General features: G+C 36.3%; 1 protein-coding gene across 12 annotated transcripts in view; it reads right to left on the minus strand.

The window, feature by feature from the left end:
* Positions 1–12,772, minus strand: part of PDLIM5 (PDZ and LIM domain 5) — a 197,633-nt gene that overhangs the window by 85,385 nt on the left and 99,476 nt on the right. The window contains exon 1 of one of the 12 annotated variants that reach the window (XM_036411339.2): positions 4,508–4,618. The exons of the other annotated variants lie outside the window; for them this stretch is intronic. The gene's annotated coding sequence lies outside the window, so the exon portion shown is untranslated. Of the gene's footprint in view, positions 1–4,507; positions 4,619–12,772 lie in introns of those variants that run through there. 12 annotated transcript variants of the gene reach the window in all.

Below are 12,772 nucleotides of genomic sequence, written 5' to 3' on the forward strand. Positions count from 1 at the left end.
TCAGAAAGAATTCTGAATTATGATAACATGTTTTATTTATAATGTCAAGTGAAAAAAGGAAGATATAGCACATACAGCATGAATACTGCAAAAAGGAAAAGGGGATGGAAACACATCAACATTTTAATAGAGGCTCCCTATGAATAATATTTGTTTCTTCTCTTTTGTGTGTGTTTTCCATATTTTATACAATACACATGTGCTACTTTTTATAAGTAAGACTATTTCTCTAAGCTTGCTTAGCAGAAAACTACTTTCCAAAACACAAAATAAATAAAAAGGTTCTGTTTTCAAAGATGTTTGGAAAACTTGAAGTTACAAAAGCATCTAAGCAACATGACTTCTCAGAGCCTTTAAATGCCTACAGAAGAAAATACTGTGGATTGTTGTCCATACCCATTTAAGTATGGAATGCTTATTTATTTAGAATACTCATTCAAGAAACCCTTTACAAGAATGAAGTTAGGAAGTTAAAAAAAAATTCTCTAGGAAATGTTAGTTAAGAGAAAATAAATATATGTAAGTCTGAACTGTTTACTCAGGTCTTCCAGAAGGGGATAAAATTAAGGGAAAGAAATATTACAACCCATAAACTTAGAATATCATTCTTATCCAACTAGTACTTTCTCAAACTTTAATACGATACCCAAAGACTATGTGCATAATTTAATCAATGTTTAAGAAGGAAAGTCCCACTTCCTTCATGAAACTAAAATCATAATATATGAATAAAGAGCCAAAGGCAGTTTGGCTCAGTGGATAAAGCATCAGCCTGTGGACTGAAAGGTCCCAGGTTCGATTCCAGTCAAAGGCATGTACCTTGGTTGCGGGCACATCCCCCATGGGGGTGTGCAAGAGGCAGCTGATTGATGATTCTCTCTCATCGATTTTTCTGACTCTCTATCCCTCTCTCTTCCTCTCTGTGAAAAATCAATAAAATCAAAAAATCAAAAATCAATTTAAATATAAAAAGAATAAAGAAAACTATTTCTCAAAATTAAAAAATTTATAGTTGTCTTTCTAGAAAAAATATATTGAGCATCTGCTCCTTTACTTAAATGTCATAGATTACTTAAAAGCAAACACTTTTTGTCACCTGATTTTATGGTAATTTTGCCAATTCAACACCAACAGGGATCTCCAATTTGGGATGCGGTGAAGAATGAAATTTTATTCAGTGTAAAACAGCTCATTTGTGATATAGCATGGTTGTGGCTATGATGTCCCTCTCTCTGGCTAGACAACTCTGCTCTGCTCCTCACAAGTCTGCTTTATTGTGCACTGGTCTGCTCCATCTGTGCCTGTCTACTCCTGCCTGTACTGGTCTGCTCTGCTCTGTTCCAGCGAGACATGTTGGGTGTTTCAGCTCCAGCCTGGGAAACACAGTCTTCAGTGGAAAGTGCACTCAAACCCAGAGGGGCCTGACTTAACATAGACAGAAGCCACCCCCTCCCCCCTCGTCCCTGCTTGGTCTGTCACTGTGCAAATGAGGGCTTCATATCCTTGCCGTTTGATTGGTCCAAAAGGCACTGTCCTGATTGGTCATAATGGAGTCACGCTCATTGGCTGATGGGGGACATAGCTAAGCAGCTCAGAATGGATGGGGAAAGCCTCGGTCCTATTAGTTGAAATAGGATCCTAGGAGCTCCTTTATAAGGACTGGCTCAGATGGCAGAAACACAGTGCAGGCAGGAAATTTAATGCACAGGCAAGTACTAGTAGTTCAATGCAGACTTCTCTCTGAAGCGCAGTTTGTATGAGAGACCTCTGTGTAGAAAGGGCTGCTAAGCTCTCTGTTTATTTTTAATTTGAGCCCAGTTAGCCATGAGGAGCCCTTCTTAGGAGTTGTCTCCTTTCTTAGGGTCCACTTTTAATAGACTTTTAAAGAAATAAAGTTTGAATAATAAGCTATAATTGTTAAAAAGTATTCCTACATTTTTCTTTTCTAATCCTGGGAAATATGTAATGGGATAATATATCTTCCTTTCAACCGCCATGATCATCACAAGCCACTTTTGTGTAGTGTGTGTTTCAAACCAGCAGAGATCCTGGCCATGGCTTAGTGCCATGAACTCAACAATTTGCTCATTGTTCTCTCTTCCTTAGTGTGAAGCCACTGTACAGGAGTAAGCCATAATGGTGAGAGCCTACTGCCTTGGCTCAGGCCTATCCTCAGCTCATGGAATTTAAAGAACAAAGACGTCACTGTGGCTAGAACAATCTATTTTGAAAGCTGATTGATTTTTATAAGAATGGTATCCAAAATAAAAATCCCTGATACATTACAACCAGTTTCAGAACTTCTGGCTGAACAGTTGAAAGGAGTTCTAAGTTATAAAAGATCATATTAAAAACTAGAATTGTGGTTAGAATAATGTATAGGAAAAATGATGCCATAAATAAGCAATAGTTCTATCCAGGACAAGATTCAAAGGAACCAACCACCCAATGAATGGTGTTATATTTAAGTTATATTTTTCATTAATAAATGCATTTTAATACTGCTTTATAAAGTAACATGTTTTAGTTAATAAAGTAGCCAATGAATGGCCACATTAGTCTTTAAGAATGAGGAATTAAGCAACAAAACTAGACTGATAAAGGTTATTCACATTACTCATTATGTCTTCGTAACTCTTTCAACCATATCTAATATACTTAACTCATAAACAATTGTTCAGAAAAGAGGAGGATTTTTGTTCATCTTCTGTGAGATGAGCTCTATCTAAGTTTCCCACAGTATGGCCATCTTTGGGCTCAGTGACCTCAGGACCCATAAACACTAGGGTACATCATTAATCACTTTAATTGCAAAGTTGTCAATTTGCAATAACAAAGCAACTCCAGAAGGGAAAAAGTAAGCACTCAAGTGTGCAGAGGGATGTCTCTTTATACAATTTCCCCATATTTTATTGTACTTCCAATCAGTCTACTTTCCTAAAAACTTAAACCTTAAACATTTAAATCACATGTCAAAGTACCAGTGGCTTTTTATATATATATATAACTTGAGAATATGTGAAGATTATGTTTTCCATAAGCAAAAGTGCAAAACAGTTATGTATAAGCACCTTTCAGCTTATAAAAAATTATACTTATCACATACACAGGCACCCATACACAGAGTCTCTCTTTCTCTTTCATTGTTTGCATCTTTCCTGTCTTATAATGGGAACTAATGAAGTACATTTTTCCCCTCCAGAGAGAAAGAAATAAGCCAAACTAGACAGACTTTGAAGAGTGGGATAAAGACTGTAAGAGGAAAGAGCAAGGGAATTGCTCAAGCCCATCTCTGCGTGGGTTTGGCTGGAAACTGCGTGTGGATCTGCTATATCCAGAGCAGGCAGCTGCTACTTGATAATTATTTCCCATGGTAAGGGAAAAGGCTTCTGTTTTAAAGATCCTTTTCAGGTTAATGGGGTTTGAGGAGAAATTTTCATCAACCAATTCTGAAACCCAGAGAGGATGAGAGGGAAGAAAGAAGAAAGACACCAATGAGCTTCCCTAATCCACATGGTTACACTATTTTCGGGGGGGAGGGGGGGATGCAGAGGGGAGGAAGGGGGAGTAGACAAGGGAACCTTAGGCAAAATTTAAAATAAAGTATTGATATTTCCCATCATACAAATAATGACAGCATCAGCATTATAGCTACCATTTATTGGGGTCTTACTAGAGGCTCAATGCTGAATTAAAGGCCTTATGCATAATATATCACTTACATTTCAGAAATAAAGCCTAGAAGTGTTAAATAACTTGACCACTAAAAAGTTTGTCTACATAATCCTCCCTCTAATATATCTATTTACATAATCCTCCCTCTAATATATCTATCTCACCCAACAAGAGCCAACAAATTAACAAACACTTTTTTCTCTTGTGGTATACTGTTCTATTTTCTACTAGAGGCCCAATACACGCAATTCATGCAAGGGGCTTCATCCGGAAGGAGGTCCAGAAGGATTTTTGGCTATCAGGTCTAATTAGCATATTATGTTTTTATTATTATAGATGGTTGAAATTCACCAATTCAATGCTATTAAGATCTTCAGAAATGTACACTGAATACTGGTTAATTTAAATAACTAGTTTTGGTGACAGTTTTATACACTGAGTGACCAGATTATTATGAAATCTGAATGCATAATAGTCTGGCCATTCAGTATGTTTATGTATATGTATAGGTATAGGTATAGGTATAGGTACAGATATATAGATATATAGATATATAGATATAGATCTATGATAGAGATATAGATATAGATATATAGATATAGATATATGGATATAGATAAAGAGAGAGGCAGGCCTGGTGCATGAATTTGTTCATGGGTGGGGTCTAGCCAGGGGGAGGGGACATGGGCAGTTGACCGGCCTGCCTGCTGGTCAAACTCTGGTCAAGGGGGCAATTTGCATATTAGCCTTTTATTATATAGGATATGCACTGAGTGGTCAGATTATTATGCATTCAGAGATCATAATAATCTGGCCACTCAGTATATATTACTTGGCATCCTTCACTTGAGATCATCCTTCTATCTGTACAGTCATCAGTATTTGTTGATCCATGGGCCCTGTTCCAGGGTTTAGGAATACTGTGGTAGACAAGTCAAAAAAGGTCACTGTCTGAATCTTTATTCTAATGGAGGAGACAGATAATAAGCCAATAAGTAAGATAGTTTCAATAGTGATAAATGCAAAATTTCACATTATTCTACTTGATTTTAGAACTTTATTTTTAATCAACATTTATGTCCACAAGAACATTTTTATCAGGGAAGAAAGTTTTATCTGTCAATTATGTCTTATGTCCACATTTAAAATAAGCTCAGAATCATTTAAGAGGGTGGGGTAAAACATTTTTTAGAACTAGTATTTATAAAATAATTTCTATAAAAAAAACTGTTGAAGCAATTATTATAGATAATATTTTAGATGTGTTCAAGATTAAATAAAAGAAAATTCAAAGTTTAAGATAATTCATTCTTATCTGGGTAAAGTTCCTCTACAATGAAAATACTATTTTAACAAAGGTTGTTATAAGGAATCTATTTTACATGTCCCATTGTTAAGAAATGGATAACTTTGTAGAAGTCCAGATAGTCAATATTTAGGCTTTGTGGGTCTCAGGATCTGAATTCAACTACTCAGCTCTGCCATTCTAACAAGAAAAAATAACAGAAAAACTCTAAATAGGTGAACATGGTTATATTCCAATAAAACCTATTGGTAAAACTATTTATAAAAATAGTCAGGAGGCTAGGTTTGTCCTGTAGGTCCTAATTTACCAGCCCCTGGTTTAGGTCATTTTATAGTGTTGATTATAACAAACTTTCTGGGATATAGTCCATGACCATAGCTCTTTTGGACTCTACACCTAATAATCATTCTGCAGAATGAAAAAAACCCTAATTATAATTTGTTCAGAAAATGAGTTTAACTTCCCATTATTCTTTCTGTGGTTGCATGGCAGAACCTTTTAATTCCTCTTAACTCCTCTACCTCAGACTTTCGTATACTACTTGCAAGTGAATGATCCAACTAAACTTCCAAACTACCCAACACTGACATCGAAACCTGGTAAAGGGAGAGATTTAATATTATTGGTTTGAAGATGACATTTAAGCACTATTTTTAACTCTTTGACTCAGCACCTCACTTCACTTCCTAATAATGATAAAGGCTACTGAAATCCTTTGCATCTTCTGCTTCTATGTATTAGAAATAGAACCATTAGTTAATTTTGTAATTGAGGTTTTTTTAAATCCTAAAATAACAACTAAAAGGGATGCACATGCATTCTGTATAGGAAGCTGTAAAGTATAATAATGTCTTTCCCTTTCTTTTTGACCAAAACTATATACTTTAGTTCACATTAGACATAGATTATAATACTTGAGTTGCATTTTCTGAATAGTATTTCATTACTGATAGGAAAATAATCGTTTACAAAGCAAATAAACTGCCTGTGAAAAATTAGTTCCATTTATAGATATACAATTTTCTGGCTCTTTCATGACACTATAAAATGCCAATGAGCTATGAATGTGGTATAGATTCATATTAGGAGAGTAGGCATTAATAACAAAACAAATACATAGGCTGGATTTTTAGACTTCAGGAAAACCTTGATAATGGTTAAATGCTTGAGAATAGGATGAAAGTATTATATGCAAAAAAAATGGTATATGCAGGCACAATTCATAACCTGATGTTTGTCTACTTTTTTCTTCTTCATTTTAGGAAAAGCATAGAATCTTAAAGAACAGAGCCTACCTTTCATATAGAGGAATTCTTAAGAAATAGGAGAAATAGCTATATGGAGGCTGCAAGTCTAGGTTAACAACAAAATAACTTAGCTACTCCAAAGTTTTCTTTGTTGTTACAATGAGGATAGTATTCCCTCTCTTGCAGAATTGTTTTGAGGGTGCAACAAGGTCTTGGATACAACACACCTAGCAGAGTGATGGGCACAAAATAAGCAATGGCAGACATTGTCTTCTGACCCCTTATGTAGATTTGGCCCTGGAGTTCTGGAAAGTATTTTGTTTCTAATTATATACTGTTATATTCAAACCAAATTATCCACCAAGCTGTTTCAAGAGAAAATAACAACAAACTCAAAATTGACGAGAAAATATTCTTCCTGAGAATGTAGTATTGTTGTCATTTTATATATAGGAAAGAAAAGCTAAAGTAGGTAAAATAATTTGACCACAACTTAGAATCTGAAAAATGGCAGAACCAGGATTTAAACCCAAGCCCCTCAGATGCTTTATATGCACTTTGCCTTCCAGGAATAATATCCAACTGAAAGTCACAAAAGTAACTTTGGTAAGAAACTTCAGAGAGAAATGGTTTCAAACAGTTAACTTTCTATTAACTAATAACTATTTGTTTTCTATCACATTATTTATAGAATGCCATCTTAGGTTTGATTGCTGTAAACACAGAAGTTAGTATAATACATACATATAGGTATATATGTAGTTAATATAGATATATAGAGAGAATATATGTAGATATCTATCTACCTATTTCTTTATAGAAATGCATATTTTACAGCTTGAGTGATATAATCATAAATAAGTTTAAGCTCTTCAGAAAATTCCCAATTAAAGCTTAATTTACACACACAAAAAAAAATAAAAAGAGCCTTCAATCCGTCCTTATTTTTCCAAAGAGGAGGAGGATTTTCCCCTATAGCAACAGGAAATCTCTAATAACTTCACTTCCCAGCAGGATGGGGCTTGTGGTTCCTTAAGGAACATCATCTGTGTATGAAACGCAACGTTCCGTACAAAATAACAACCAACTTCTGATATTAGTAGCAAAGCAGATCAGATCCCAAGATACCATGTCACAGGATATTGTTGTGGGTATATGTCAAGAACCTCATATTTATATCTCCTCTTCCTTGAGGTCTTAAGGAAAATAAACTGTAATCATAGTCCCCTATTACAACTACTGATGGGATGTGCTACAGTAGGCCAGATGGAATCAGACATCAGGCTGATGAATGCCCTGTGATACAGTGGTTATACTGAGTATGTAAGATTACAGAAATATCTGTGATATTTCTATTTGGTTTGGCTATATATTCACATATACTTAGTCAATGAATATATATCTACATACATAAATGTACATACATATATACCTGGTCATTGAATAATACATTTTTATAATATTCAATTCATTTTTAATCTCTCTGTACTTTATAAACAATCACACACCTTTAACGTATTGTCAGAATCTACCTACTGTTAACCACCATATTTGTTATGACTTGGCTTTCTCTATTACCATGAGTTACTTTATTCAAGTACCTTCTCATTCTGAACAATGTGTACTTTTTTTATTGATTGGTGTGTTCTTTAGAGAGAGGAGGGGCGGGGGAGGGAGAGAGAGAGAAACATTAATTTGTTATTCCACTTTATGCATTCTTTGGTTGATTCTTGTATGTGCTCTGACTGGGGATCAAACCTGCAACCTTGGCATATCAAGGACAATGCTGTAACCAACTGAGTTACCTGGCCAGGGCTCTGACCAATATCTATTATACCCAATGTCATTTCCTTCAAGTTCAAGGGCACTCTGTGCTTCATATGTTTTCATTAAATTAATTTATCTAATTTAATTTATTTATTAATTCCCAAATATTTATGAAGCCCCTAACAAAGCAGGCTCTATTGTAGGAGCTGGGGCCACAGTAATGAATAAAACAGACAAAATCCCTACTGGGAAGGTGTTTACATTCTACTTGGGAGAGGCAGACTAAAAACAAAGAAGCAAAGTATGTCGCATGGTAATGAGTACAATGAGTATAATATATCAGAACACAGGCAGGAATATATTATTTTATATAAAGGAGTCAGAGAAGCCTTCATAATAAGATGAAACTGGAGCAGAGATCTGAAGTAGAGAATTCCAGGCCGACCACAGCAAGTGTAAAATCTCCAAGTCAGGAATGTGCCAATTGAGCTAGAATGAGAGTGAAAGCTGGGGGAACACTGAGAGATGAAGCCAGCGAGATAAATGGGAACCAGAACACATAAGCTACATTATGCCATATAAAGACCTTGTCTTTTACTCCTAAGTGAGACAGAAAAGTATTTCTAAACACAGTATTTCATTTTGTAAGAAAGTTAAATTCAAATATCAAATTAAAGAAGATAAAATCTAAATGAAGTCTTGAGCAATAAATTGCCCTGTATACATGTTTGAACTGTATAAGCCTATTTAATAATTAAGAAGGGGAAGAGAGGGACAAAAACTTGCTCCCAACCTTAAGTATATAACAAGGCAAACAACTATTTATGAAAAAAGCAAAATGTCTATCTAGTTTGTTCTTCATATATCCAAAGTGTAAGATAATGAATGCTCTTTGAGTTTCACATTTATAAATGCTCTCTTGCTAATGTTGTAGGCAAACTTTGCTAATAACTATTTCCAAATATATCTCTTTTTCTTTTCTTGCCTAGGCTAAACACATTAAATTGGAAACATTTTTTGTAAAAAGGATATTTTTAAGTATTTCAAGTCAGGCATTCCAGCATTTAGCACAGCCTTATTAGGAAAAACAAGTCAGTCTGTTGTCTTGTGGAGAGCACAGAAATGAAAAACTTTTCATTCTTCATAGTCTCAACTTAAGTCTTTCCATTTATTTAACCTTTGGGTGGGTTTAAGTTTTTCTTAAAATTCGGAGACTCAGAGTCAAGGAATGTAAAAATTCATAATCAAATATGGCTATATTAGCCATCGATAAAGCCAGATCTACCTTTGCTTAATAATGAACCCCTGACTTCACATTTAATGTTTAGAAGTATTATCTTTAGTATCATCCTCAATTCTAAATTTAATTTAATTTAATGAGAACTAAGTTGGTGAGGGGAACCAGACCACCAGGGGAGAGCAGTTTGGGGCAATGAGGCTGGCAGGGGAGCATTAGGTATCAATCAGGCTGGCAGGGGAGTAATTAAGGGGTGATCAGGCTGACAGGCAGAAGCAGTTAGAGAGAGGCAGGCAGGCAGGCAGGCAGGCAGGCAGGCAGGCAAGTGGTTGGAAGCCTGCAGTCCTAGACATCCCTCAAGGAGTCCCAGATTGGAGAGGGTGCAGGTTGGGCTAAGGGACACACACCCATACTCACTTCCGTACACAAATTTCATGTACTGGGCCTCTCGTCTAACATATTAGAAAATGATCTTAGAATAGTGCTTCTTAGCAGTACACAATTCACAATATATATGACTCATCACACAAGTTCAACACCACCCAAACTGATCTACAACATCTTTCAATGGGACAAATACACTGATTAGATGCTTGAAAATTATGGCTATGTCAAGTTGCTACAAAAATTTCTAAATGCTTATTCTCAATTTCAGCACCCATCTCATTGTAGATCAGGATCAAACAGTTCAAACTGGTATCATGTCCAGAGACAACAAATTGTGTAACACTGACACAGACCCCTATTTTCAAACTTTGTATCACAATATATAGTCAGAAATATTTTTTACTACAGGCCTCGTGCATGAAATTCATGCACTGGGGGGTGGAGGGAAGGAAGTTCCCTCAGCACTGCATGTGCCCTCTTGCAGCCCATAGGGAGGGACCTAAACAGTCAGACATCCTTAGCGCTGCTATGGAGGCAGAAGAGGCTCCTGCCACTGCTGCTTCGCTCACCAGCTGTGAGCCCCCTTCTGGCTGAGCGGCACCCCCCCTGTGGGAGCACACTGGCCACCTAACTCTTAAGACAAATAATCTGAAAGGTATTAGATTCTTTAGTGGGGTAAAAAAACACATCCTTTTATCTAATGGCTCCTTTATGTTAGTGCTAAGCATCCCTAAGAGAACTCTAGAGAATGGGAATAGAAGATTCTTCTCACGTTTACTTTCTCCTTTATTAGATTCAAAGAAGGGCCTGAGACCTCACAAAGAATTAGAACTATTTCATAGAAAAACACACAATGTGCTCTATACTGTGATCTTTAAACACATACACACACAAACAAACAGAAGTATCAACTATTTAAATGAAAAAGTATTTATGTAACTTTGGCAGCAAAGTTCCTAATTCCTTTCCAGATAACTGCAATTCTTTTCTTCTGTAACTATTCTGATATTTAGCTCTTTTGGCTGCTTTTCTAAAATGTTCTTGCCGAATACCAACAGTGGCATCTTAATTAAAAGGATTTTCTCTTCATTAGAGTTGTAGATCAGGATCAAGCAGTTCCAAATGTGCTGCTACTTGGAATGTGTGGTCTGGGTAAAAGTTCACACAGGAGCTGAAACAGTGTTTCAGGGGGTTTTTTCATAGAAGGCTAGACCAATTGGCTCATAAGGTCCCTTCAAGCTCAGGGGAGCATATACACCTTTGTAACAGTTTATATCATATCATGCAGAATTCTTTTTCAGTCTCAAAATCTGTCTATATTAGCTAATTTCTTTCATTTCTCTTAGGAATGCATTACCTATAACAAGGTAGAAGAGAGTCAGGACACACTGGCAAATAAGCCAGGTACTAATACTGGCCACAGGAACATAGAACACATAGATACATTTTAAAAATTCACCTACCGTATTTTTCGGACCATAAGACGCACTTTTTTTCCCCCAGAAGTGGGGGGAAAAAGTCCCTGCGTCTTATGGTCCAAATATAGCCTACACATATACTTTAAAAAAAAAAGTTTTTTTACTTGCCCGGCTCTGTGTGGTCTCTGTGTGCTTGCCCGGCTCTAAAATGGTTTTAAATGCTGCTGTTTACTTTACAGGGTTGATTACATGTGTTTATGACTGTGATGTTGGGTTTTAATGCACATAAAATATTTTAGGACACTATTTGTTTCAGAATCTTTTTTTCTTCATTTCCCTTCTCTAAAAACTGGTGCGTCTTATGGTCCGGTGCGTCTTATCGTCTGAAAAATACGGTAAGTCTTAGCTTGGCCACTTTGATAAGTAGTGCAGCTGCTGGAATGTTCAGTATCTTACAGAGGTAAGAACAGACTGTCTAGATTCTATCCTAGCTCCTCCATTAGTTATCCACTGTAGGGCAAGTGACTTAAGCTCTCTCCCCCTTAGTTTTTTAACCTGTAAAATAAGAATAACAATACTTATTGGGTTACTGTGAAAACTAGATGAAAAAAAGTCCCTAGGTGCTTGCCATATAAATAGACCCTATTACAATCTCTGCCATCCTTCATGACATAAAAACCTAACATAAATGGCAGTTACAATCTTCCAGGCTCTAGCATTTTTTTTTTTTTAGGCTCTAGCATTAAACAAGATATAGTTTTGTGAAAGCCACCTCAGAAGTCTCACTTCAGAAAATGCAGTTCTTAGCTACCATAACAAATAGGGCAGAAATGGGGATGATGGGAAATGGGAGAGAGAACCCAATTCCAAATGATTCATAATATACAAAATCACCCTAGTCCCCAGAGTGGAACTAAACTTGACTGTGTTAAACAGGCTTTCAAACAGCAGTCCTTGGGGCTTCAAGGTGGCTACGTTCACTTCTCAAAAATGAGATTGAGGAAAAAGCAGTATGTTGAATCACCAAGGCGAAGTCGATGATTCTCTTCTTCTGAATTTCCCTCAAGCACTTCACCGAATCTAAGTTACAAGAACAATACCTAGGCTCACCATGGCATGCAATTATGGGCACTTTCACTCAGAGGTAACAATTAGGGAACAGTGTGAGTCTTGGATGCCTCTGAAATGATCCCAGTGATTGAAGACAGTCTGCAAGGATAAGAAACTAGCCAGAGAACTATTATAGTTCTGTTCCTAATCCCTATGTGAAAATCCAGCATATTAAAACTTCTAAGTTCTGGGGGTGGAGGATAATGATGACACAAATAGCCAAAGCTAAAAACATGTATGTTACCATAATCCAACATGTTTGCTTCTTTCTCATTTTGCATCAATGGTTATAACCCAAAGGCTTATACACGTCAATATCGATAAAATATAACAATTAGCAGCTGTGTTCATGGGCCACATCCAAAGCTGTGGGTGAGCAGCATACTTCATTTAATGTTGGGATCCATATTTGAGGAAATTAAACTGGCATTATAACTTTTGTTCCCGTTTGGACATGCACAAGGTTTAAGAGTTTGGCTAATTTCACACATGGCCTTATTTTTTGCTGTCTGTCATATAAAATTGCAATTTAGCAAACTCACTGAACTCCTGTTTTCCAGGGAAGCCTCCCCAAAGCAAACACAGACATATGCTTCTGCTTTGGGGCTCCTATAAAAGCAAGATG

Source organism: Pipistrellus kuhlii, unplaced genomic scaffold, assembly GCF_014108245.1.
Source record: "Pipistrellus kuhlii isolate mPipKuh1 unplaced genomic scaffold, mPipKuh1.p scaffold_m20_p_1, whole genome shotgun sequence".
Classification (NCBI taxonomy): domain Eukaryota; kingdom Metazoa; phylum Chordata; class Mammalia; order Chiroptera; family Vespertilionidae; genus Pipistrellus; species Pipistrellus kuhlii.